Source organism: Coffea arabica, chromosome 1e (genome assembly GCF_036785885.1).
Source record: "Coffea arabica cultivar ET-39 chromosome 1e, Coffea Arabica ET-39 HiFi, whole genome shotgun sequence".
Taxonomy (NCBI): domain Eukaryota; kingdom Viridiplantae; phylum Streptophyta; class Magnoliopsida; order Gentianales; family Rubiaceae; genus Coffea; species Coffea arabica.
In genome coordinates, this window is record NC_092311.1 from 1,812,576 (window position 1) to 1,818,575 (window position 6,000).

Here is a 6,000-nt window from a genome sequence, read left to right on the forward strand (position 1 = left end):
TTCACATTTCGTTAAATGAATTTTTTCATCATTAACTTTTACAATATTAACTTTATACCCCTTACAAATTTAAGTTTACAAATTTTAGTTCCAACCTAAGATTCAACCATCTTTTAGCCTAAAATCACCACATGACTCATATGCAAAATTTTTATGTACAAAAATGTCAAATTTCACTTTTTCAGTGGTAAAAATAAATATGACTTGATAAAAATAAATATGGTTCGAGTTAGATCTTGCGTTTTAAGTGGAAAAATGAATATGAATTCGATCATTTGTTTAATTATAAATGGGATCTATCCTTTTGCCCATAAACAATGACCATGTGTTAAAAGATTCCTAAATTGAATTCCTAGTGATAATGCAATTTGTTTCAAATAGTGAATGTTTCACCTACTAAATAATTAGATTGTACTAAACTAGGTCCTAACTCTGCTACTAGTTATAATGAACATGACCAACTATAAATCACAAACTTGATAAGTGTAGTATCAAATTTTGAGTCTTTTTAACTATTAATATTTGCCACTAGCTATAATGAATATGATGAATTATAAGTCACAAACCTGACAAGTACAGTAAATTTAAGGTGTTTTAACTATTAATATTTTCCATTGATAAGGAGAAACCAAATTAAAGTTTAAAACATCATACATTTTAAAAGTACTAAATTTCAAGATTTTGTTGTCATCTGGACATTGATATGGATTACCTAATCGTACCAAATTGAATGAAACTAGGAAGCAACGATGTTTAGATGTCAAGTTAAACTCCCATGTTCAAATTAACGTATTTAGATAAGAATTTAAAGTATATATAAGGATAGGGGTGTGTATTCGGTGCAAATTTGGTAATTCGGTTATTTGAATTCAATTTTTTCGGTTATTTCACTTGTAAAACTCTAAACCGCTTTCAATTTTGAATTGGAAATAACCGAATTCACTCAGTTACCAAATTTAATTCGGAATCGATCATGAAATCAGTTATAACCAAATTAGATAGTAATTTTCACATAATTAAATGGCACTCACTTGTGTAGTTGTATACACTTAGTCATTTATAATTTACTAATGATGTATTGCATTACACTTACAATTATTTTTATTTTTTATATAGCTTAAATGCTTAATTTGCAAATAACTTGATTGTTTTCAATGGTAAATGCTAATACACTAATATATTAACATGTAATTCATATACACTCACTTAGACTGCTTAATCATACTACTTAGTTGTCTTCGTTTAAACAAGATTAATGATTAAAGAATATAAATTCACATATTGTATATGTAATATAAATTTAGAGTATACTAATACTTGCAAGTTAAACATTACACATTCAAATATTTAATAATCTAAACATGAATGATGAACCAATGTCTAAATTCTAATTACTAATTGTGTTTACTATTTAATACTATACTTATACTTATTATCTAATTCTAGTTATGTATAAAAGGGTAGGTATTATAGTTATGTATTATTGTATATTTATATTATTTTACTCATATAACAAATACTAAAATAATATATTTTACATCATTATATATTTTTATTGTTATAGGTACATGATAATACTATATACTATCTATTATTAATAGTCTGACCTATATAATGTATCAATATATAGCATTTATCTATATAATATAAATTAATTTGGTATTCGAATGCAATAATACAATACTCTATTTCGTTTTACTGATTTGATTTCGAAATCGATTATTACCAAATTAATAATCTCATTACCTATTTTATACCATATTAGAATTTGGTGAGTTTGGTAAATACCGCTTTTGTATCAAATAATTAAATACCCAATTTCAAATTACCAATTTGAATTTGAAATCGAGTATGAATTCGGTTCTTACCAAATTTGCTCACCCCTATATGAGGATCATCTTGATTTGGAACTTTTCAAGCACCCAATAACTTATTGCCACCTAGATTTCTTTAAGTGCTCTATCTTAATAATAATGTACATCTATTTAAACATTCTTCACATTTGCTATTTCTTTTTTTTCTTTTTTCTATTTAAAGTAATTTATCCAATTTTATCATTTAACTTTTTCCTTTTCTTTATTTGTTCAAAAGCAATTTTTTGTTCATTGCACTTACCTTCTTTTAATACCTTCTTTTAATTCTTTTTTTCTTTTGTTTAATATAATGTAGCCAACATTTTCCATTTTTTTAAACAAAAAACACCATTATTATGTCTTAGAACCATAGAGAAATTCAAGAAATAAGATGAAATACTGGTTAAGCTACACCAAAAGCACATGATTAGCATCTCAAATTTGAGAGATTTGAATGACAGGTATAACAGTAAAATTATAAGAACATACGCTTCTATATTGTGAATTTCATCTATGCATCGGGGATTTGCAAGAAGTTTACATACATTTGAATTATCAAGATTTCTTGGTTATTTGTGATTATTTATGTAGTAGAATAATTCACTAATGTAATCACTCAATTGAAAAACTTCATGCATTAAATACGAAGATTGTGTAAATGCACAACAATTCTTTTTCTTTTTCGTGTAATCATCAATAATTGGGATAGCCATCACAATTACAAATTATAAGAATAATGCTTTTTCTTAAAGGAAAAGGAAAAAGCTGTTTAAATTATATTAAAAAAGAATTAAAAAAGGGTAAATGCAATAAAGAAAATTTGATTTTGAACAAATAAACAGAATTAAAAAATTAAATGACAAAAATTGAATAAATTACTTTAAACAAAATGGAAAAGACACCACTTTAAAATGTCTTTGGAGTTCCCAAAGTAATAAGGACGCCACTTTAAAATAATTGGGGATGTTGCATTGGGTCAAGAAGATGTCACAGATGCTAGAAGCGAACATCTTTATTCCTTTATGAAGACAGGCTTTATTTTAAGGAAGTGCCAAAATTAAAGTGTGGCCCTTTTTTATTAGGGCAAATTATCCATTAGACCCCTGAACTTTTAGTTTAGGCAAAATTAAGCCCTTTAACTATTTGTAGTCAATTTTTAGCCCTCAAACTTGTAAAATTGGGAACCCGTGACCTTTTTTGCTAGTTTATCCGATTTTGCAACCAGAAAGCCAAATCACACGAATGACAGTATGCTTTGAAGAAGGGCATTTTAGTCCGCATCTTCTAAGCAAAAAGTGAACATTTCTCCATCTTCTTTCCTTTTCCTAATCCAACCAAATAAGTCGAACCACACCTCTTTTCCTTACCCCTTTTTATCTTCCCTTGTGGATCTTTGTGGAGGGAGAGGAGCAAGAGACAATCAGCATTGTTAGGTTCAACACTAGTTGGGTATCTTCAACATTGAAGCAACAATGGAGTGGCAAATCAGGCCGCAAAATGAATACTTTGATCCGATCCTCGCTTATGGTATGTAACTTTGTTGGAACCTTTAAATGTGAAATAACTAGCATATTCAGTGGTTGGATGGTTAGCAATATTTTGGTGGTGGGGGTTTATTGAAAGTGACATGGTAGTGGCCTAGATGTGGGGGTATGGTGGTGGGCACGTAATTTTGTTGTTTGGTTTTACAAATAATCTTTAAGCATTTGATTAAAAGTTGGAACTTGTTTATTGTTTAACTTGGATTTAGGTATTACATTAGGGTTATTTATTTAAAAAGCATGTGAAGCAGAAATTGAAAATTAATAAATTATAGTTTAATTTGGAATAGGATATTTATCTGCACTTCTTGTAAGCCCAACTTGTATTGAAATGAAAAATTCATATTGGTATGCAGCTCCAGAATCTGAAATATTTAGCATAATGTTACACCACGAGGGAAGAATAAATTGGGGAAACTACGTAAGCTATGAGAATGGAGAAGTGGACTATGTAGATATGTGTGATGCTAAGCATATGTCAATCCATGAGTTGAATAAAATGGTTGAAAAAGTTGGTCATCCTAATGCAGCCATTTTGTACTATTACCTTGAACCAATTGCAAACATGGGGACTAGTTTGAGAGAATTGTCTACTGATACTCGTGTTAGGACCTTTTGTGATTGGGCATATAATTTCAAGGTGATGGAAGTGTATTGTCATCATCTAATAGTAATAGAAATTGAAGAACTGAATAATAATCTAGTAATAGAGTCATCAAATGAGGGGAAAAAATCTGGAGTTGTCATAGAGGAATTAGATGAGCAAGAATGCATAACTAGACATGTAGAGACTCAAAAGAGTGCTAGAAGGGATTCTATAGTTGGGGTAATAGGGGGTGAAAAAAGAGCAAAATACAATCATGCAGCCACTAATATTGGGACAGCAGAGGGTGAAAATGTAGCAAACTGTAGTAATGCAGCAACTAATTGTGGGGCTAATGAATCAATAGGTATAGAAAACATTGAAAATGAATTTGAATCAAAATTAGACGAAGAAAATGATAGATTTAGTGGTGCCAATGACTATGGTGGTGAAGAAGAAATGCTGGACATTTTGTTTTCCAATGCTGATGGCAGTGGTAAAACTTCACAGCAACAACAGGGTGATGACACCATAGCTGACCAGACACGGTCTTCACAATAGGCAAAGGTTTTAGACAGGCAAACAAAAACTGATCTAGAATCACAACAGTAAGGTGTGAGAAAGAAACAAGTAAGGAGAAGGAGAACTAGACCAGCAAACCAATCTAGTCAGGAACCAGACGATATAGATTCACTCCAACAAGATTACATCCCTGATCACCTAAGTAGTGACAATGGCACATTAGATGATGAATTCAAAGGGAGATACAAGGACTTTGACCTAGAGAAATTCCTCAAAGATCCCAAATTCGAGATTGGGATGAAATTTGACTCAAGAGCACAATTCAAATTTGCTGTTACTGAGTATGGGATTAGGATGGGTAAACCTGTTTGGACCTATAAAAATGAACTCACCAGGGTGAGGGCCAAGTGTAGGGAGCCATGTAAATGGTTTGTATTTGCTTCAATAGAGAAAGCTCTCGGCACAAAGGATTTGGTAGTAAAGACTATGCATGATGTCCATGAAATATACAACCACGCATGGAAAAATAAGAATATTACTACCAAGTGGCTGTCTAACAGGTATATATAGAGAGAGGATAAGATCAAACAATAATCTGCCAACTAGAGAGTTATAGTCCACGAAGACTATTAGGCAGAAATTTCTAAGCATGTTGCTAGGACTGTCAAGGGGTTGGGCCAGCCCGAGCTCGACTCGTTCAGCCCGACAAAAAGTCCGATGAGCCCGATCATTTAGTGAGTCGGTCTGAGTTGAATCTAAAAATTAGACCCGAATTAAATGTGAGCCGAGCTTGGGCTTTATTAGGCTCAAACCCGATATAGGCCCGGCCCTTTAATTACCTATATATATAATATTTATATTTTGATATTATGTATAATTATATATCCAAATATATTTTTACTAAATACTAAATATATATATAAATTACAAAACACAAAAATACATCTAAAGACTCTTTCATGAGTTTTTTTGAGAGCCAATATTAGTAATGCATAACTAAATCTCTAATTTTTCTTATTGGTTGAGTAAATTTTTGTATTGGCATATTATTGGTTGATTTTTTTTGGTTTACAAACACAAAAATCATCAAGCATATTTGGATTTAAATCACAAGATTATAAAAAAAAGTTTCAACTTTTAAAGACGTATTGGCTTATGATCGCATGTTTTGTTACTATTTTTCATGCATTTTAAACGGATTAAATATAAATATTGTTGAAAAATTTTTTGGTTTATATACTTTTTAAGAACTATTATTTGTTCATGTTTAGTTTTAATATTATAGTCTTGTAAATGTTAAATTAGTTTTACAATTTAATAGTTATAGTAATTATATTAAGAAAATTAAGGAGTAATAAGTGAGTTTGGGCTAAACCCGATTAAGACTCACAATCCGAATATTATGTGAGTTGAGTATGAGTTTCATATTTACAAACCCAAAACTAATAGCCCGAAACCCGAAAATGTTTCAAATTAAATGAACTGAACTTGAACTCATCAA